We start from the raw sequence: 23,821 nt of genomic DNA on the forward strand, positions 1-23,821 counted from the left end.
TTACCATAGCTGTGGCACATCAAATGAAGAAAATTATACAAATTGAGGGCTAACAACTGTCTAACAACTGTCCCTGGCCCTCTGTACATTGTACCTGTCTGTTTTAAATTGGTCTTAGTCACAATGCCTGGGTGACTGGTATTGCAGTCCTCCCGGAAAGTGGCTTGGCATGTCTCTCATGGATACACATGATGAGAGGCATACACTCCATGAATTAGTCTGCTAACTAATGAAGGAGCATGTTTGCCGCCACATGATAGTTAGGGCCACTGCATGTGTGCAGATGTGTGTATCACTCACTGGAGTCCCAGGGTCTGTACATGTTTGCAGTGGTATGTAGAATGCAGTATGATCATGTCTGAGAGGCTTGACTTTCTGAGTTAATATTACACATAGTATTTGTATTTGGGAGAGTTGTACAGTGCATAGACATTGAGCACATTTCTCCCTTCCATGCCTTACAGGTGGACCTGCACCCTACACTATTGGAGAGGTGGCTCGATTTGCAGACCCAGACATCTCCAGTAAGTGTTGATATTTCTGTTCTGTGTTGTGTTTGCTGATGATGTGTGATTGACTCCTGTGTGTTGGACACATAGCAAGGTGTGATGCGCTGGTCAATGATCGGATATGTTCCTTGAGTGGAGTATCATGTTTTCCCCATCTTTGAGTTGGCCAATCATTAGCGTATTGTCATAATTTGGGATTGTAGGTGAGTACTGTAGGCATGGCAATGTGAATAGGGATGAGTTATGTGAATAAAACCTAAATTCAGAAAATGTAGCAGAGGACCATATTAGTGATTTAGTCAGCAAGTCAGACCCTGATTCTCCCAGAATAGAGATGCCAAAGTCTTACCCACAGACTTCAGCTTCCCTATTCTCTAATGAACATGTTTGACTGTATGTTTAACTCCTAGCAGCATGTAGCTCCACATGTTGTGCTACAAGTATGAGGCACTTGAGTACAATGGCCTAGGTGTGCATGCAGCTCATGGCCAGATGTGTGCTTGCATCTATCTGCTTGTAAGTCATGGGTTACTGGTAGGAGATTATGTTGACAATGGTCTGCATTTCCAAATATAAGTGTGGATGGAATTGTCCAAGGTTTGGATGTATCCTAGTTGGACTTCCTCCTTACCTGTGGTGTGCTGGCCAAACCCATGTACAGCTGTCCAAAGCTTCCTGGGTGTCCTTGTTGTTTGAAAGTATTTGCAGCATTACTTTTACCTGACAAATGGCTGAACAATGATGCCAAAGTCATTCAAGTTGTTACCCATCTTTTAGAGTGTTGCTGTGCTGTTTCATGATAGGACATGTGTAGGCTGGCTTGGAATGTACTGCCTCAGGGACAATCAGTGATCTGTATGATGATATGGCCTGTTTCTGGTACATTAGATGTATTGTTTGATTTACTTCTGGAACCATATCACACAATGAAGTACCTAATGTTTGGTTTTATATTTGTTTTAACAGCTGCCAATATGAATCCCATCCAGATTCGGGAGTTTCAGTGCAGGGCAATGCGTTACCGCCACATTCTAGATGTGGAGTCTGGGTTCCGCAACATGGCAAGGCGTTATCGCCATGAAAGAGCCTCCGGAGTGTGGAGGGCATTTGCCCAAGGGGCCCTTCCGTGTCCACCACAGCCACCACCACCAGCACCACCACTACCACCCAGGTGACACCAACATTAGCAGGCACCTTTGCAGGACCGTCAACATCCACAGCTCCAGGACCTGTCACAGCACCACCTGCACCTCCTCCTCCAGACACGGCATGGACAAGGGCCCATACTTCCTCCACTGGCACCCAGACCACCCCTGCTGCAGTCATAGACCCTGCAGCTTTTCTACAGATGCAACAGAACTTGGACCGTGTGTTGCGGAAAATGACCAGGCTGCAGCAGGAGGTGGCACAAGTAAATTGGAGGGTGCATGCCATCAAAAAGACCCTGCGGAGGACCAACTTGTAGACATTATACTCAGCCATGATTCCCTCCCCTCCCTCCTCTTTCCTGGTTCTTTTAATTAGTGGGTTTAGGGGGCTTAGTGTTAGGATAGTATAGGCTGTTAGTTTAGTTAGTAGTAGTGGGTGGGGGTATGATCCTTTTTATAACTGTTTTTTATTATGTGTGTGGGTGGGTGGGGGACAATATTGGGGTTTTGGTGTTTAAAAAAAAAAAATATATATATATATATATATATATATATATATATATATATATATATATATATATACTGTATATATAAATCCCCTCAAAATATAGTTGTTTAGTATAAGATAGTATGTGTTTAGGTTAGTATATGTTGTCCTCCATGTGTCCCGTCTTATAAGGGAAGGTGGGGGGGGGGGGGTTGATGTTTAGATCGTTTCGTTAAATGTGATAAGTAAGGTTAGCTTAGGTTAGTTAGGGCCAGTTGTGGGTAATGTGTAGTTAGAATAGTTTAGGTTAGGTAAGGTGTTTCCCCTGGTTTTAGCTTCTGTTTTTACTGTTTAATAAATATCTAGGTAACCCTTTACAGTGTGTGTCAAATGCTTGTAGATCAGGGCCTTGGAATGAGTGAACAGTGTCTCTTTTGTATTAGCTTTTGTGTCCCATGCTGCAACCAAATCCCAACTGAGCTGTTACATTGGCAGCTACACCAAAGCTACTTAGCTAAGATTCGGCCATTCATTGCACCCACCACTCACGGTTACTATGGATCCCAAAGTGTGGTTAATTTGTGATGTATGTTTTCAATGTCACATACTTTGCTACCAGATTTGGTATTGAGGACACTGTGTTAAGTCTGCCTGCAGCCTGATGTCTAAGCGAATCCTTATAGGGTGAGTGGTAGTATGCTCTCATGTAGTGTGGTATACATAACTCACACCTACCATTTGTTACAATGTTCAGCCCGGTGACTTATTTGTATGGAAACTCATACACATCCATTCATGCTGTATGGTGTGTGCTAGGTAAAAATTGGGGCAAATGTCACATACGTAAGTTTTGGCTTGCAGAAAAAATTTAAGGCATTATTTTCTGGCTTAGACAACCCTTGAGGAAGCGTTATTCTGTCCAACACAGCATTATGGTGTATAGTTTCTATTTTCCTCAGAAATAACCCTCAGGAAGGGCAGAAGATGGTACAATCCAGACCACAGTGCATAGCTATCAGCCAACATTCGTTCAGGTCAGGTGTATTGACAATCAATAATCATTGACCTGAGGTAAACATCACTGATGGCCATCACGGTTGATGTGTCACATTACACAGAGACGAAGTTGTTGTGTAAGTGCTATTTATTTTAAACTTCTGTAGTGCTATATGTACATTGTCCATGATTGTGAGTCCATTAGTGTGACATCTTCCATTGTGATCCTACACAAGTCCAAAAGGACATGTCATTGGACATGCTGGGGTGAAGTGTCAGACAGTGCAGAGGGACAGGATTTGCCAATGAGGTAGTGAGAGACAATCACAGGGTAGGGTGACAAGATAAACAGCGGGCTGAAGAAAAGTGCTTGAGTACAGTTGTTGCAAGACTGGTATGTTACAAAGCACAGGACCTTGGTAATAGGTGGCCATGTGGCAGGGACTCTTACGGGTGAAGGTGATCTGTTCCACGTCTTCATCTTCTGATGTGTGTGTTGTCTCCTCTGCCCTTGGAGGTGGTGGTTGTGAAGGGGCAAGACACACCTCAGTGTTTGAAGACGTGGAGTCAGACATCCCGGTAGCTGGCAACTGTGGGGCTCTTAAGGGCAGTACTGCAGCAAGGAGGAACTGCTGGTTCTTAAGAATAGCAGCCACATCACGGTGGTAGACAGCCAGGTCGGCTCTGAGGGGTTCAATTTTGCATTCGTGCACACGTTGACAGGATTGTTTTTGTAGGTGTTGGGTCAGCTCTATTACAGCTGTGCTGATTTCATTCAACCTTTTTTCAAGTTCCTGCAAGACTGTTATACGCCCTTGCATAGCTGCTGCCCGTTCTGTTGACATCATGCACGAACGCACCCCCTCTAGGCTGGCTGCCATAGTTTGCATCCCCACCCGCACCTCCTTGGCCAGCTCCCGCTGTACTCCAACTACAGTTCGCTCAAAGCTGGTGCCAGGGTCATCAGAGTCCTCAGCTGTGTTGGAGCTGGCAGGTCGTACAATTGGGGTGGTGGGTGGGTCCTCTGTGATGGCTGCTAGTTCTGTGCTCCTCCTTGTGACTGAAGGTGGGGGCTGGAGGGTTCCAAGGACATCTTGGAGGGTCTGCTGGATGATGTTTGTCAGCTCGTCATCCATGTCATCAGGGTAGTCCTGGACAGGCATATCCGCAGGAGAGCCATCGTCCTCTGCAATGAGATATGGTACAATTAGTGTCTCTGTGTTGTGGCATTTGTAATGTGACATGCCTGCCTTCCGATTAGTTTCACATTGTGATCTTGGTTCCTGTTCATTGTTCCTGTCTTTAATATTAGCATTCTCCCAGGCCTATGCCCCACCTGCATGTTACATATATTGTGGTCAGTTTGTGGACTTTTCAGCATCACATCCTCTAGGTGTTGGTTCAGGCCAAATTGTGAATTGCCACCTTCTTGTCCTACTCAACCCTCCGTCTACTTCCATTCTCATGGTGAGGCCTTTCACTGGTTGTGGGTTTTCTGATGGCACTAGCGCCACACTTAACAATCTGGAACTGCCCCAGTCTCTGATCTTTCACATCCACCTATATGTTGTTGAGATCTAGCATATACTATGTATAGCATTGGTATGGCACGATATGGATGTCGGCATTGGTAATGTGTACTGCTGATGTTGGGGAATGTGTGCTACATTGGATTGCACTGATTGTCCTAGCAGTGTTCCATTTCCTCCTCTGACTGTGCGGGTGTATTTTGTAACCAGTTACATCTGTCCTCCCCCTCAATGCTGTTGCCTGAGCTGTATGACATTTGGGATGTTGCATTGTGACCCAGGCACAGGGTGGACCATGACATATGCAGCATGGGTATGACATTAGTGCTGTGTACCTACTAATGTTTATGACAATGGCTGATGTTTGTAGCAACTATGGACAATCACATTTGACAGGATTGGAACATTTGGATTGATTTCAGGAGATTGATAACGTTGTCATCCTGAACCCTCTAATTTGGTTGTGTTTGATCCATGGGGACGTTACTGTCATTAGCTACTTGACCTGCACACACAGCAGATGTGGTAGTGGCAGCTGTTGTCAATGTTAAATTCCACTTGCAGATATGGCCAGAGGTTATTAATTGGGCCCTAGTTAATGTAGGGAGAATACTGGCTGACGTGTGACGGGCTGCCAGTTTAACGATGTACCCTACCCTCCTGGCCTGGCTGTACCTTTCCAACATCCTTGGCATGGCAGCATACCCCCATGCAAAGTTTTTTGGTGTAGTGTAGTATTGTGCCCCAGGTTTCCTCTGTACAGCCCATGACCCTGTGCCGTGACCCTTTACCCCTGCCACTCCCTGAATATCATGACTTACATGCATTGTGTAGTAGATAGGTCCACCCCCTCTGCTTACAGTTAACATTTGTGCATTTGAATTCCCCATGCCACTTACCCTGCATCTGTGTTGTCTCCTGGTAGTCTGCGCTGTCCTGTCCTTGAATCCCTGTGACGATCTCCTCAGGGATGAAAGCTGCGACCATCTCCTCCATGTGGTCCAGGGCCTCCTGGGGTGCTGGACTCCCACCTCCAGTCTGCAGTGCTGCCTTCCTGTTCCTGGCCATCTTTTCCTTGGTCCTGCGCTTGCAGTCATGCCAGCGCTTCTTGCACTCAATGACTGTTCTCCGTACTTCTGCCACACTGTTGATCTTGTCAACAATTTCTTGCCATATTGCCTCTCTCCCACTAATTGGCAACTTTGAGGTGACAAACAGTTGGTGCTGGTGTTCCATCACCTCTTTCACCAGAATTTCCTGCTCCTCTGCACTGAAGCAACACTTTCTTTTCTTCTTCTCCCTGTCCTGGGCCTTGTGTGGGTCCTCCTGGCTGGTTCCTGGTCTGTTGTCATCTTCCTGGGGTCTGTGCAAGCATCTGGGATCCATTTTGTCTCTCCTTAGCACATTTTGCTGTGTTTGCACCGCTTTTTGATGCAATTGCGTCAAATAACGGCGCGTATCCGGTTTGCGACGTCATAAACCGGCTCACAGTCATTTTCGCTGCGTTAACGTTGTTTTCCTTTACGACGTGACGCATTGGTTTGAGTAAAAAAAAAGTTACTCACACCTGTGGTTTGCGCCGCTGTGCGTCAAAGTATAAATTTGAGGCCCGCACAGCGCAAAGAAATGGGGTTAGCCGGCAGTAACATTTTTGACGCAAAACTGCATCGGCGCAGTTTTGTGTCAAAAAGTATAAATATGGCCCCCAGTTTTTCAGTTGTGGCACAGCTTGAATCATGTCATTTTCAGTTGGGGCATTTTTGATACTGCACTGAGAAAAGCTTGCAGCTCTAGATCCATGTCGTAAGGCATAGGAAGAAAGGAACTGACGTCAGAAATCAGGGGTGCTGCTTATGTGTGGCTCTTCTTCATCACTTACAGGGCAGTATGAAGCCACTGCAGAGTGCACAACACCACTTACTGGCACGCAGGAGCATGCCTATGAAAAATATCTGGAACCAGTCTGGTGCCTGGCGAATGTGCTAAGGTGGGGACTCAGCAGTTAGAAGGACCCATCAGAATTTTGCCTTGTGTGTCTAGGTAAGAGATATAGTTGCTGCAGATTAAGTATGTAGGCAAATTGTTGACTGCTGGAAAATATTTTTGCTAAGGATTCCCCCAGCCAAGACTGAAGTTGCCTGGATATATTTTGTACAGTTTCAGATATTTACTCAATGAATCCACAAATGTTGTGCTTCTCTTCAGTGGGTGCTAAGTCATAGGAATCATTACTATACCAGAAATGGATAGATTTAGAGATAATTGTAAGCATTCAACTGTGCAGTAGGATATTGTAGAAAAGACAGTTGTTGACAGGGCTCTGAAAAAGGACCACCCTCTATGATACTGGATTATTATTTGGAGCTACCTTTGCAAGGATGAACCCTCAAATTCACTAAATTAACCTGAGCTCCACCCCCAATAGCATATCACACGTTATGAAGTAACGGAAAGCACCAATACTATAGAGGGGTATGGGAACCCACAAAAAGGATGCCATAGAACTCCTCAGCAAGACAACCGTATATTCAGACAGGTTAAGTAGAACACTAGTTCGTTTCAATGGCTCCTTCACAAATTTCCAAAATAAAATGGGAGCTTGAATGCAAATGTGTTCACCAGAGAAGAATCAATCTACATTGCAGTGCTTCAAATTCGATCGCAGTTAAATTACAATCATGATTTATTCAAGGATCAGTGAGGATGAAATACACGGACACCCAACATGGCCACGGTGTGTTTTTATGATATGAACTTGCACACAAAGTCACTCAGATTATCTTTGGGTGGCCGTAACGTGACTGCTACCGGATTTGTTTTGAACATTGGGTACATCAGTGTGCTGGCCTAATTGATCAACTGTTTATAGTGCAACTGGCATTGGACATTTAATAGGCTTGTGGTTCACCTGATGAGAGATGTGATCAATGGCATGCGTGGTACTGTTGCGTTGCAAAGCTTGATTCCCATGTGAAAGACTCGGGGAAGCGCGTATCGTCAGAGCAACCGGAGGGGCAGGAGCCCAGTGTCCAATTAGAAGGGCAGGAGCCCTTTAAATTTTCCTCGCGCTCCCGCCGTCGCGGGAAGCGCGCATCGTCAGAGCAACCGGAGGGGCAGGAGCCCAGTGTCCAATTAGAAGGGCAGGAGCCCTTTAAATTTTCCTCGCGCTCCCGCCGTCGCGGGAAGCGCGCATCGTCAGAGCAACCGGAGGGGCAGGAGCCCAGTGTCTAATTAGAAGGGCAGGAGCCCTTTAAATTTTCCTCGCGCTCCCGCCGTCGCGGGAAGCGCGCATCGTCAGAGCAACCGGAGGGGCAGGAGCCCAGTGTCCAATTAGAAGGGCAGGAGCCCTTTAAATTTTCCTCGCGCTCCCGCCGTCGCGGGAAGCGCGCCGTCATTGCCAGGAAGAGCCAGGGCAGGGCCACCCCCCTGACATTTTGTAATAGGTAAAGGCTGCCTGAAGGAAGCACCATATGGTGCTGTGGGTGGAGTGAGGCACCCAGAAAGATCTCCAACAGTTCGGAACTCCAACGCCCTAAACAGGTTCCACAGATGCAGGACTTGGGCAGTGGCTGACAACTATCTACCTACCCGGACACCTTCTCAAACATAGGTGAACAGCCCTTCATGCCTCTTCATGCCTCTTAGGCATCTCAGCACTCCCTAACATAAACCTCAGCAGAGCTAAACAGGGTGAGGAAAAGAGAGGGAGAGTGCTCACAGGAAATAGATTGTTAAACTTTTGCACAGGATCTGAGTGTCCTACCAAAACAAGATGGGTAGACGGAAGGGAGGGATACCTTTGGAAGAAGCAGGCAACAACAAGACCTTAGACGGCTTCCTCCAAAAAGCGGTAGGGGCACTAGAAAAAGAAATTGAACTGGTCGAGCGCCGTCTAACTGCTCCCCCATCTTTCTTTTCACCAGCTTCCCAGTCCCCCTCTGCAGAACCACCAGCACCAACCACCCTCACAATTCAAACACTCAACGCAGAGCCCTTGGACAGAACCATACATTCTTCGGGATCTACCCAGCCTATGCCAAACAGGCCTACACCCTCCCCAAATCATGGCACAAAGGGCAAAAGGAAACGGGGGGAGACGAATCTAAAGAACAAACGGGCCGGTGTCCTGGACCCCTCTGTCCATGCCGTGCCTACCAGATCTAAGGATCATATACCTGCCCAAACTACCAACTATGGCAATCTGGATATTACTTCTATCACAGACCTTATTAAAGATGAGTTTCTAAAACAACTACATCCTATAACAATCCGTCTATCAGCCATCGAGGAGAAACTCGATGCCCTCATTAAACCCAGCCAGCCAATACCCCCTTCCCCATTGGGTTTGCACTGCTTGCGACAACACCCTATCCTTGGCCCCCCTGTCAATGATGCCAGTAGTCCCCTTCTCCCACCACCTATGGTTCACAAGCCAAAACCACCTTGCTCTGACTCACTACATCAACCAGCGAAGCTCTCTACACCTAGTCTGGCTAATCTCCCTAAAATGTGGTACCCAAAGAGCGATTCCTTTTACCTAAGGCGGACTGGTGAAATTGCCCCTTCCACAAACACGGGCGCCAAACTCCATAGAACCCACCCAAATATCCCAGTAGATCGGATGCGCAGGGACCCAGGAACTAACATGGGAACTTTACATCTACCACCAGAAGCCTGCCCCTACGTGCTTGTTATTACGAATGTCCCTAAGCTCAAGTCCATCATCCCAGAATCATTCACAGAACTGAAAAATAAGGTTATTCATTGGTTGCATAAACATGCTAGATTCGCATTCCATATGATACCCTCAATATTAATGGTGAGGAGGGTGGGTTGGGTGGGTCCACTCAAAAACCCTGGTACTGGGGACTGTATTGTTATTAACTTTAATGCGCCTTCCCTTGTCGAACAGCTTTCCCTAAATGCATGTCATCCCAACCCCCTAGGGGGGGCCACTTCACTTTGCAGGCTTCAGGCCTTTTACCCCCATAAAGCTGCACCAGGCTTCAAGGGGGTGACAATGACATCCAGAGATTTTCCTAGGGCTCAGATGCCAACTGATTTCCAGCCAAGTTGCAATGCTGCCTCGCCCACACTCTCCGAAAACTATTGACTATTACACATGACTTTTCCTAATTCCCGAGGTTCAAGCAACTGGAACAAAAACTATCCTATAGCTGGGAAAAATGAAACTTATAAAACAGGGCAAATCAACTGTGGGGCCGAATATACTCCCATTAGCAACACTAGTGAGTCTACTCTAACTCCCGCTCTCGCCCAGTCAGACTATCTTAAATGTTCTAAAATCCATATCGGGGAACAGATAAGGAGCGCAGGGTGATTGAGATTAACTTAGCTACAGACCCACTAGATCACAGCAAACCCGCAGACCCACCTCTACTCCAGGTATTTGAATGGCTTAGGCCACCCCCCGACCTAGATGGGGCTGGAAGCACCCTAGACACGACTGAGAAGGGCACAATGCTTCCCCACGGTACCCTAGCCCCAAGAGAGAATCCTGTGGCTGAAGCTCCCCATAACAAACCAGATGGCTTAGATACCATCCTCAGTTGGAACATTGCCGGGTTGGAGAGTAAAATGAACAACCCTGAATGGGGAAAATTTATAGACAAACATAAAATATGTCTCTTCCAAGAAACATGGGCGCTGGAGCCTAAATATAGAATCGGTTACAAAAGCTACTGGGTTCCAGCAAATAAGGCGAATTCAGGGAGACCCTCAGGTGGCCTGCTAATATGGCTCAGCTGTTCTCTCAAATGTCAAATTGAACCAATTGACTTGGGCTGCCCTGATCTAATGGGTCTATCAATACCATCCCTTAGAGAGAAACCACTTTTAATAATTAACATCTATAATAGGAGCCTGGGCAATAAATATGAGTCCAACGCACTGACTATTTTAGACAATTTTCTCACCGATAAATCACCCTCTCATTTTATTCTCATTGCCGGAGATTTTAACACCACTTTTGAACCCTACTCGCTGGCCCAGGAACTATATAAAGATGAAGATGCTCACTGGGGCATCCCCCAGCTGGTGTCAAGCAAAAGACCTAAAATCAACAGACTATCATACCAGCTCATGGACATTACATTGGCACACGGCCTCCGGGCTTGCAATGGCCGTTCCCGCTCGGATCTTAACCTTCACCCCACATTTAGGCGTGGGTTGCAGAAGAGCCAGATTGATTACATCTTGCTCGACATCCGCCTTTGGGGCCACATGGTCGATATGAACATCACAGAACATGAGGAAAGCGACCATGAACCATTGATTTTATCTCTCAGGAACCTACTACCCCTACTTGAAGCCTCCTGCCCCAAGTCCTATGGACAGCAGCTCGCACTGACCAACAACAGGCGAAATGTTAGATGGAAATCCCTGAACACTGACATAACCACTTTGGCAAAAGTGTACAGGCAGCTGGCGGATCATATGGAATATATACTTCAACCCACGAAAGATAGTGGTGGGCTTATAGCAGCCCACACACTGTTTTTTAACTCTCTAAAAACCCTACTTACTAAAGAGTCGGCAACAGAGCCTAAACAGAACTCTAACGCAAGATGGTTCAACACTGCATGCAGAGAAGCACAGCATAAGTTGCTGAGAGCCCTAAGAGGTGGCCAGATGGATTATATAAGGGAAGCTAGAAAAGACTACAAAAAGGAACAAGGTAGAGCCCGTAGGAAATGGGATGAATCAAGATGGGTCCTCCTCCTGGAATCTGCTAAAACAAACGACACCACGAAATTTTGGAAATTGGTAGCTGATGCCAGCAATGAACCACACCGTTCGCCTGGTGCCTCAATACTCCCTGCAGAATGGTCCGACCATTTTTCCCAATTATACCTGGGGACCACCGATGCTGCTTCCCGGGATCTGATCCATATCATGACCACCGAGACCCCCAAAATTGAATTCACTTTGGCAGATACCAAGGCTGCGATTGCCTCAATGAAATGGGGAAAGGCCCCCGGCCTTGATAAAATACCAGGAGACCTTTACAAGACGAATCCAGATGTATGGGCCCCATACTTAAACCTCATTTCCAATGAGATAGCTGCTGGAGCACCTGTTCCGAGCTCCTGGTTGGGAGCAGAGATAGTCCCCATTTTTAAGAAAGGCGACCCCTCTAACCCTGCCAACTATCGCCCAATCTCCTTACTCGACAACTTCCCAAAAATCTTTGCAAAGCAAATTTTGTCCTGTCTAGAAGACTGGATTTTAGAAACAAATGCCATCTCTGATCTACAAGCAGGGTTCAGACCAGCAGTCAGTACTATAGATCAGGTGCTAAGATTTTTAACAATAAAATGGAAAACTGTAGAAATAGGAAGGGGTAACCTTTACGTAGTTTTTATCGATCTCAGAGCCGCGTTCGACCTGGTCCCCAGAAACCAGTTATGGCTGACGCTAGCCAATATGGGTGTCCCACATGGCCTTCTGAAACTTATTACCCGCCTACATGAAAATACCTATGCCCAAATCAGGAACGGCAAGAAGGGTGATCTCACAGAACCAGTGGCTATTGAGAGGGGAGTTAGACAGGGGTGCGTCCTGGCCCCAACTCTCTTTCTATTATACATAAACAACTGTATCAAGTACTTAGTAAACTGCACAAATGATTCTCCCAAGCAGGCTGGAACCAAAGTCCCCTGCCTACTCTACGCAGATGACACTATTCTTTTGTCTAAATCACCCATGGGAATTCAAAACTTGGTAAACCAGTTTGGTGTATACTGCAGAAACTATGGATTAGACATAAACCATAAGAAAACTAAACTTATGATATACAGCGCCCCGAACAAGAAGCTCAGCGCAAACATAAAGATGGATTTAACTCCCCTGGAGAGAGTAATGGAATATGACTACTTGGGCATTAGACTATCTGACAAGGGCAGCTGGGAGCCAGCCATAAGGAAAGGGGCACTAACAATTAGCCAAAGATGTGGAGTAATAGGACGCAAAGCTAGTACTGCCACAAGCCCCCCTCTGATCCTTATCTCTGAAATATATAAAGCACAAATCCGTGCTGCGGCCCTATATGGAGCAGAACTTTGGGGATTACACAGACAGATGGATACTCTCCAAATCAAAGAAAATAACTTCCTTAGACACATATCTAGACTGGGGAGGGGCACGCCAATGCTCCCCCTCAGACTGGACCTGGGCTTAAATAGTATCAAAGACATAGCATATCTAAGACCACTCCTGTATTGGGTCAGACTATGGAAAACAGATGAACTTGAACCCTACAGGGCAGCAGTCAAAGAACTATTACCACCTCATCACGGATGGGAAAAAGTACGGTGGCTTAGGGAGATGAAAGCGGCATGGGCCAAATTGAGTCTATCCCAGTACTGGGAGAACCCCGAGATGATTCCTGGCAGTGCTAAACGCCTGATCAAAGAACATTATTGGGCAAAAATCAACGAGGAATCTCTCAGTCCAAATGGGTCAGGTCGGCTGACAGCAGAATTCCTGCTGGTCAAACACGTTCCCTTCCCTGAAAGCTCCCTGGATCTACCCATACCAGCCCGTGCTCGCTCTCTATTACTCCAGCTCAGGTACGGGACATTGGCGGTCAATAGCTACACGGCTGGTTGGTCGACTAACAGTTCCCCATCGGACAAATGCATAAATTGTCACTTATGCAAGGAAACTGCTGAACACGTCCTATTTTTTTGCCCTCTGTACAAAGGTCCCCGAGGGAAGTGGATTATTCCCTTGTGCAGAACACTCCAACCACTATCCCGCAACAGTCTATTCAGAATATGTAAATACGACACTTCCATACTGATAATCAGCGCTGTTTCTAAATATCTGGCAGCAGCATGGAAAATTCGTAATAGGACTATTTTAGATTTTAACTCACTGTTTGAAGAGCTGTCTAGAAAATAGTAAATCAGCATCCTGTTATATTAGCCTTGGGCTCTAATTGTAAACCGCGACTTATTGAGCCCAAAAGACCGTATCTCTGAATAAGTGCTACATTGAGTTATTTTAACTAAAGTGTTTTATAAATTTAAAATTATACTTAATTTTATAATTGTCAAGATGCAATTTATTGGATTAATTAACCCAAAAGAACTAATTAACCTAGAGCATCATCTACCACTGTCTGACTTCTTAAATTTTTAATCGGTTTTACTGTCTGGAGTTTCAATGCCTGATTTTATATAGAGATGTGCTACACAACAGTTTTTACGTTATTGTTATTTTACTGTTCAGGGTTATGTACAGGGTAAGATCCAAAGACTATTCCGAGCACCTCCTTCACCCCACCTATTTATGAAATCTTTCTCAGGCAGCTACTGGACCCCTACTTTTTTTACTATTGTTCCTTTTACTGTGTATTGGTTTATGGTTTTTATCTTTCTGTATGTATGTATATATTTTTAAACCTTTTAAATGGCCCAAATTTGGACCGAATAAACTATTGATTGATTGACTCGGTCAACTTGTAAATACAAGAATTAGTGGGAGACAATGTGAAGGCAACAACAATTCTGTTGATGTTAACAGCTCACAGGCCAGTTAAAAGTGAGCTAGAGTGGTGCCAGTCTTTTGGAATGTGAGTGACACGAAGGCAGATGCTGGGCACAACTAATACTTGTTTGATCTAATAATGAAAATCTGAAGAAGAGTTTTGATTGCCACCAATTCCATCGGAGTTCACTGTTAAATAAGTATGCAGGTCAGATCTTGGGTCCCACAAGATCTGTTGAGGGATTTGGGCAGCTGGAACAATACCCTGTTCTTCCGTGTTGGACGCTGTGCACGTTATTGCATTATATTATATTAGTATGGTTTGATTTCTACATCCGACATTTTTATAAGAATCACTTATCACATACACTGACATGCTGTTATTTAATATATTGGAAGCCACAATTACCAACTTATCTAAAAAAAAAAAAGTGTACACAAATATTTTGCAGAAAAAGTGTGATTAGTTCCCACAAATTGCCTTGATATAGCTAACTTTTGCATCAGTCGTTAGGCGTTACAGGGCTAGCGCTAGAAGGGCAGATAGCTGGAGTGTCCACAGAAGTAAATCTCCTTGGGCAGACCTACGCAAAATGGCTGAGAAGGTGGGTGAAGTGGAAACCAAGATCACTGCCCTACAGAGTGACGTGCAGCAGCTTCAATAACAGGTGCAGCGACTAAATGCAACCAGGACTATGCTAGAAGATCGAGCAGAAGACGCAGAAGGTCATTCAAGATGCAATATTATAGCTTAGTAGGGTTTTCATAACGTGCGGAAAGTGATCTATGGGACAATTCTTGGAACAATAAGTGACTGAAGAAATTAAACCAAAAGGACTATCTAAAACATTTTGTCTTCGAACGTGCACACAGGGTACTGACACCCATGACCCCACCAGGAGCCCCTCCAAGACCTATAATAGCACGTCTAATGAACTCTAGGGGTGAAATACTGAGGGCGGCCAGGGGAACGACAATGCCACAGTACGAGAGGCGCAATATTGCAATATACCCAGACTACACACACAGGGTGCAGGAGTATCACAAAATTTTCACAGAAATCAAGAAGCACCTACGATCCATGGGGCTCCAATACGCGTTACTGTGTCCCACCAAACTTAAAGTTATTGATGTAGAAAAGACACATTTCTTCAAACCACTCCCGCCAAATGTGTGGTCCTGGCTGGATATGACAGGGCCTCGCAGAGACGTCCTCCGAGTTCAAGGCCTTCCACGCTGGCGGAAAACAGAAGGGAGCAAAACGGAATTGCATGACCAAAAACCCACAGGCAGAGTGAGGAGGCTTAGGCCGAGTGGTCACACACGACACGAGGATGGCACTATAGCGGAGCGCCCAGACATCTACAAACAAGGGAAGAGTCACATGAAGATGCAAACTCCAACACGGGGGAGGAATTCGCTTCACTGGGGGCCTCAAATGACATAGTACCAGGTACTGGAAACTGAGACTGGGAGAGTACCTCCTGTTACTTTCTCCCACTCAGATGACATTGAGGGTTCACTTGCACTGGGACCGGTTGAAATGTACTAATATACGAATACACCACTCGGCGATGGGGCACTAGCCCTGGACCACTAGATGGCAGCACCAAAGTGATGCGAGGGCAGGGGAGCTGTATCACGCGACACCACCACAGGCATTGCCCGTGGGATTGATGACTGAATGTTTATTTCCTAGGTACTCAGGAGGGGACACGCGCATCCAAAGTACTGACAGTTTTTACGAAAGCTCGCACGCTGGTGCAAGTGTGAATTAAGAATGTGACTTATTTTATGCTGACGGGTGTGGGGATAATGTATAGTAGGCTGATCGAAAGTAGACCGAGCGAGCTAGTTAAAGGGTGACGATAGTGCTCGTCCTGGCACCTCGAGCAGAGTGGACGAGTATGCAGTTACTGGTTGCTATTCCTTGTCCTGGGTGGAGGGAGGGAAGCTCTGTGAAGCTGGTTTAATGGTTGAAAGGTTGCATCCACTGCCCCACTGACATGCAGGGGCTTAGTGAAGAGAAGAGATTGTGGGAAACTATAACACACATAATTACGTTTAAAGTCCTGTCCTGGAATGTGTGGGGCTTGGGTACATCACAAAATGTACAGAGTATTATCCTGACTAAACGGCATGCGTGAGTGGTGCTTGCATTCAGGAAACATCTTACAGAAGACGAGGCTGGAAAATTGGTGAAAAATGGAGGAGTCCGGTGTATTTTGCTAATTATTCCTCCTATTCTCGGGGGGGGGGGGGGGGGGGGGGGGTCATGATATGGTTTGCCCCGGGTATTCAGTTTGTGATGACGTATATGAAGGCAGATGTAGAGGGACGATAAATAGTACTGCAGAGGAGACTAGATGACACAGATGTGACGTTTGTGAATTCAAATGGCCCGAACATAGATAATGACTCCATCTATGGTGGGATCAGAGATGGGGTATCCACAGTGGCTGATGCTGCACTGGTTTAGATGGGTGATTTTAACTGCATAGATGAAGGTGAGTTAGATCGCCACCCTGCACGCCAGAATACCAAACCAAAAATGACAGCACAGTTGCAGGGAGCTATGATACTTTGGGGACTGTGTGACATACGGAGAGAGACACAACCAACTAAACCCTGGAACCCCAAGGGTACAGAGGCACTCACTTATCACGCTACTTATCGGACCATGCTCCGGTCGTGTGTACACACCAATGGGATCATGGTCAACGAGTATATACATGGCAATTCCCAACGGAGATATTACAGGACAGTGTAGGTAGGGAAACACTTGTAGAGGCTTTGAAGGAATACTTTGAGACTAAATGGATGTCCAGGCGGAGCAGTGTCACAGAATGGGTGGTGATGAAGGTTTTTTTAAGAGGTCGATGTGTGGGCCTTACATATGGTGTGCGCAGAACTTTCCAATCAGAGCTCCTCATCAAGGAGGAGTCCCTGGCGAGAATGCAATAATCTCACCCTAGAGCTGAACAGGAGCAGGGCGGGGAGGCTACACTTCAACGTCAGGTAGCGTCTGTGCAAGACAGACTTGAACAATTCACTCTCAAGTCTTACTTGATAAGGGGGATAGCTCCGGGTGCCTCCTAGCACAGGATACTTAGACGAGAAACACCACAATCCCCTATATTACATCTCAAGACCCCAGTGGGTGCTTATGTATACATACAACATGATATCATAAACACGCTCAGGGACCATCTTAGGTTGGTGTATACCTGCTCATGTGTCCCGGATGGGGACAGATTTTGGCTTTCCTGGCGAGTTTACTGCTTTCGCGAGGAGAGGAATTGGCAGCACAAGAGCTAGACCCTAATCTTACACTAGGGGAGGTGAGACAGACATTGGTGTGCCTCCCTGGAGGCAGATCTCCTGGTAGTGATGGCTTTCCAGCAGAAGTTTATCAGGTTTATAAATCAGACCTAGCACATCACCTCCTGGAGATATAGCTTGAAGTGAAGCAAAGGAGAGAGGAGTACTACCTCCCACTATGAGAGAGGGATGTATCACCATGATACTATGAAACTAAAGCCAGGATATGTGCCATCTGACCCTTCTTCCTACCGTCCACTCACAATGATAAATACGGACACCAAAGTACTATGTAAGGATCTTGCCCTCTGTCTGAGGCCAGTGACCACCCACCTGATACACCCTGTTCAATGTGGGTTCATACCGGGGCGAGACATGACTATGAATTTAAGGAGACTGATGCATGTAATGCATGAGGTGGAGGGGACAGGGGAGGAACTGGCGGTAGTGTCAGTTGATATAGCCAAGTTCTTTGACTCCGTGGACTGGCAATACTTAATGGCAGTGCTACAAGAGATGGGATTCAAACAGAAGTTCAGGGCATAGATAAGGTTGTCATACACCGAACACATAGCTAGAGTCCACCTTGGTCAATTATGTTCGACCCCATGGACAGTGGGTAGGGGGACGCAACTAGGTTGTCCCTTGTCCCCCCTGCAATTTGCGATAGCATTAGAACCCCTGGTGATACAAATCAGACAAGATATGGCGGAATGGGGTATACGGGCCGGAGACCTGACACAATTAGTGTCACTCTACCTGATGATACATTATTCTATCCTATGGCCCCAGGAGACTCGCTCCCCCTACTATTGCGATACCTTGATGCCTTTGGAGACCTCATTGGGTTGAGGGTTAAGCCACATATATCTTTGTTATTTCCACTGGGGGGGAACTGGGGGGAAAATAAATCACTGCATTACCACCATTGCCATTAAAATTGGAGACTGACCAGTGTAGGTACCTGGGAAAAATGATTGTCCTTAACGGAAATAATACAATATAGATAGAATAACGGATGGTCTTCAGACATCAGTGCAGTGCTGGACTACCCTGTCGCTATCCATGATGGGGTGCGTTGCAGTGGCGAAAATGGTCTACCTGCCACGATGTCTGTATACCCTACAACATGCCTTTGATACTCTGCCATGGACAACCTTCAGACATCTGAACTCACTGCTTACAACACTCATCTGGGCGGGTGGAAGAAGCAGGGTGGCCAGAGAGTACCTAAACTGACCCACGACGGAGGGTGGCTTTGCTGTTCCAAATATGGAACTATACTATCTTGTATCTTAGCTGCAGCACATGGCCCACTGGCTTGCGGAGGAGGAGAATTGGGAGAAAGCCCTGTTGGAAGATGCAACTCAGTACACAACACTCCCGCACCTACTACATTCTGGCGGATGGGATTCAAACAGGGTCCAATATCTTATCAAACATACAGCATCACTATGGGAACAGGCAGTGGAGGCAGTGTTGGGGAAGGCACCTTTTGCCCGGGAATTTAACTCAGCATCTGGCTGATACTATTATTGAGATATGGGGGGAAGGGCTGCGAGACACGGAGTGATTTATGCCCAGATGCAATGTTTATCACCTTCGAGTCAGCACAGGAAACATTTGCAAAGGGAGAGGGTAATTGCCTAACTTATGCTAGTATTGCAAACATAGCCCGAGAATGTGGCCTACATACCCGACCGCCCCTCCATCTTCTCTTCTGTTTAGGGCCATATTTGAATTGTGTGTGTGAGGGGGGCAGTACACCTTGTCTCCCAATTATACACAGCTATTCTAGCGGATAATCCTAAAACACAAACACAGTTTACGGCCAGAGCTGCCTGGGAAGAAGAACTGGGGATACCAATAGAGGACACACACTGGCAGAGGGTGTGGTCCCTGCTTCCCACAGTGTCCTTAATGCATGATTTAAACTTGTGCACTTTAACTATTTACATTGCACATACATTACCCCAAAACTTCTGCAAAGAATAGACCCTGACAGAAATAGCAATTTTCACTGTTACCCTGAGCAAAATGCTAGTTTTTTACATTTAGCACGGCACTGCCCAAAGGTAGCGACACTCTGGACCAAAGTGCTACTGCACTTGTGTGAACACTGGGACAACTATTCCACAAGAACCACTAGTATGCTTACTGGGAGACATTAAGCCACATAAAGGTAGGAAGATGGCACACAAATGCAGTCAAGTGGTACTATTACTTGTGAAAGAAGGGTGTCAATTACATGGTTAGGTCCACTGGGCCCAAGTGTGGATGGATGGAAAAGAGATGTTGCAGAATGGATGGTGGTATGAGAAATTCATCTGAGAAAATGTAGACTGGATGACACGGCAGCTGAAGATCTCCAAATGTGGGAGACATTAATGTTGAAGTTTGAAGGAAGGGAAAGGGAGACACTGGAGAGCACGACGGACCAGTAAGGGTGAATACAAGGGATGGTAAGTCCAGAGCCTGCTCATCTGGACAGGAGCACATGAAGATAACACAAGCAGAGTTTACAGAAGGTAGACTATTGCTTCATAATCTGCAGTGTTATGTGTAGTACGATTATAATTGTGTTGGATTTAAAGAAGACAATAAAATAAAAACAATATTTTTTATTTTAAAAAAACGTTTGCATTGGTCATCATACAATTAATTTACGGGTACGTCCATCTTCAATTTTTATTGATTTCATCATATCTTACTTTTGTCTCGGGTCTGTCCGGGAAATCACAGATTATCTCTAGGTCATTTATTAGGTATGCTATGATCAGTGGCGACTGCCTCCAATCTAAAGTGGTGGGGTGGGGGAAAGAGGTGTTAGGGGAGTAATAATAAATACTTTTTTTTAAACGTACATACCGCTCCCGGTCCTGCTGCCAGCCGCCTTGGTGCTCCTCTCCTTCCGGCAGTCACCGGGGCATAAAGCACAGCCTCTCAATCCAGAAGCTGCTCTCATGCTATACCAACCATGAGAGCAGCACCGGGATTGGCCTGAGAGGGCTGGTCTGACGCGCTTAGGCACAAGGAGCCTGTGCCATTTCATCACCCGGCTTTGTAACACAGCTGGGTTTAAGAAACGCAAGTTCACATGTCAGTTTGGCTGTCCTAAGACAGCAGACCAAACCGACGTGCACTTACAGTTCCAACCACTTCTCCTCCCTGCCATGACCGGGCCCTAGATTCTGTGGCTCAGTCAGTGATAAATAAAATGATAATAAAACAGCTTTCCAGATAATCCAAAACTGTGTATCATTCATTGTTTGAAAGAGTATGAAGATCATCCCAGGGAATTCTGTCAATCTAACGGGGGTTAGCTTTTGATTGCTCTCCAGAAACCATTTCATCCTGCATCTTCTGCGACTTTGGCTCACTGGGTAAAATGGATTCTCTCAGAGGTAGGCACAGACACTTCTAAGTTTGGAGCCCATTCAGTGAGGGATGCCATGGCATCAAAATCTTTTAGCCCAGAGTCCCACCTTCAAGACATAATGAGAGCAGTGGACTGGTCCGCAGAGTCTATATTTAAAACCTTTCACTACAAACCGATTTTAGGTGTGGCTTCCATAGTCCTTCAACAGCTTTAAACAACCATAATCCGAAGCCTTGGTCATGACATAAAATAAAACATTTTCTAGCTAACACATCAAGAATTTTCAATTTTTTTGAGGACATAGAGGCGAGGATTATTCCACCCTATCATTTCACAACATACAAATCCTATGCGATTACATTATTTATAATTATGTTGTTGATGCTTCCCTCCCATTTACTTTGTGATGGCTTTTATAATGGCCCTTGTCCTGGAAGTCTGGGTGTTATATTGCCTTTTTTCGTCTTCTTTCAGACTTTGATCAGGAGAATGGGTAAATGACATAGTCTCTTCATGTTGCAAGTTCCAGACCCTGTTGGTCCTTTGATTACTTCAAGTTCGTTCTGCCTATTTCTGCTGTGGTTTCAATGGAAGAGGATAGCTGATCATTTCAACAAGGAATCCGAAGTTGCTCAATAGATGAGCAAAGAAAGAGGGCGTATTATGGCGCAAACAAGTTTATATACATGGTCATGTGCTGCGATTGGTGCAAAGGTCATGATGTCATAGTGAATGTTATGGGAAATATATTTACATAAAAGCTTGATTTTTATTGGCTTCTGTGGTTTGATATGTAATAAACAGCAAAGAAGTAGAAGCATAATTCTCACCTCCATGTCCTTAATCAAATTAACAATTATTGACGCGTTAGCTCAAAACATTTTTAGTGTTCATTATTCACAGCGAAAAGGTATCGGCAACTGCCTGTGAAAACCAAAGCAGTTGTAATTTACACTCATCCGTTATAGAACACAAGTGTAAAAGTCGGGCGCATATACTTGCTTGCACCCATTCTAGATAATTAATTGGCCATAAAGACCCTATAAAGTCACATTTACTTCCATAGATGTGCCTGGAAGGTGGGCAACCTGTGTTTAGTATGTACAGCAACATAAAACGGATTTGCAAACTTTGGCCCATATTAATATTTTTTTTAAGCAAAAGCGACGCAAACTTACAAAATACAATTGAATTTTGTAAGTTTGCGCCGCTTTTGCGTCAAATATTATACAAATGCGGCACTAAAATAGTATAAATATGGGCCTTAGTACCAAATATGCTTGGTAAAAACTTTACAAGCGGTTCATTTGAATCTTGGGTCACACTTCCTCTTGCGAAGTATATGATCTGTCCTCACTCAACAAGGTGCCTTGTGAATGAGTCATGCAATAGTAAGCTGTAGGCTAGTTCACTGGGTTTCATGCTCCTTGAGACATCCACATTTTATCTGCAAGTCAGAAATCTGAATCCCCCACAGTGTACACTACAATGTGTTATTTTGTGCTGTGGATTAAAATTTGGTTGAAAAACTTAAACGAATTGAATGAACATTTTAAAGGCAGTGCAAGAGAGAGAGCGTGTACTGTGCCCATGTAGTGATTTCCCACAGGGGTCAGTGAAAATCAAGATTATGTTAGGCCAGTGGAGTGGAAATGCAATTGATGCTAACGCGTTTTGCATCAGGTTTTTAGAAATTTTAGGTGAAATAATGCTTCGACCACTTCAAACAAGAAACAAGATCGAACATACGACTGTTGGACTTATGGTCCTGGTACAATACCTTGATTCACTACCAAGGTGTACCGTTGAATATAGATTGATATATCCATACATGTGATAAGCAACTTCTACCTCGAATATTATAAGACGGCCATATTGTGACACAGATCAAATAACTTACAGTTTTTAATGAGCCTTGAAAAAGTTGTTGTTACGACGAAACATGTGTCGGCTGTATGCACATGGAATGGTATAACGTTTGCTGTTTTCAATGAATACCCAAGAAGAATAAAGGACTAACATTTGGAATGCTTGGATGTGCTGTGGTTCTTTCAACTTCATTCACTCATTGTGGACCTTCGGGATCACAATCTACACACCTTGTGGCTGGGTGTGGAGCCACTCTAGCACTCCGTATATTATATATGCTGAACTGTCAATAATATGTACTTTTTTGGATTGTAATACCAGCAAAGAAGAAAATTTTCATTTTGGAAGTGCGCACCATCTTAGTACACAGCCACTAGTTATCTTTACGTAAATAATGCTTCAGTAGTTGACAGTGTATATTAGTATTACATTTTAAAATCTTTACTAAGCTATAACAATGTATAGAACATCAGAAACGGTCTGATCGGTTAGTTTCTGCCTCCTTTCATATCTTGTTCTTCCTCAGTACTTTATTTAGGAATATGTAATACCTGCTTTGCCTTCATTCTGGAAATTTCAGGTGTAAAGTACCCTTGTGTCGGATTTATGTGCATCAGAAATGTACAACTCTTCCCTAATATGCAACAAAAAGAGACAAAATGGGTGTGTTAGTATTCTCCTGGGTCCTGAACTAGCCTTGTGATGGAAAAGGTGGTCTCACTCTCTATTTGATCTATATTTGTGGGAGACACATCTGCAGGAATTGGAAGCCTTTCCTGTTTTTTTTTCTGTTCGCCTCTATTCTGGTGTATTCATGTCTCATCTAGGAAACATCGCAAGATGCCTGGTTTGCAAAAATACCTATTGTTTCCTTACAGGGGGCTTACAGCACATCATAGGCGTTTTCTTAAAAAAAATCCTCTTAAGCCGTATTACACAGCACCGGGGGTGCAGTACAGCTCTAAAATCTAATGTCAAAGCAAATAAGTCCCAATGGTGAGACCTATTGCTTTGCCAATGATTGTTTTTTTCTGTTTCAGCACTCTTTCAGAGTGTGTTTTATTCATCTG

This window comes from Pleurodeles waltl, chromosome 12, assembly GCF_031143425.1.
Source record: "Pleurodeles waltl isolate 20211129_DDA chromosome 12, aPleWal1.hap1.20221129, whole genome shotgun sequence".
NCBI classification, from domain to species: Eukaryota; Metazoa; Chordata; class Amphibia; order Caudata; family Salamandridae; genus Pleurodeles; species Pleurodeles waltl.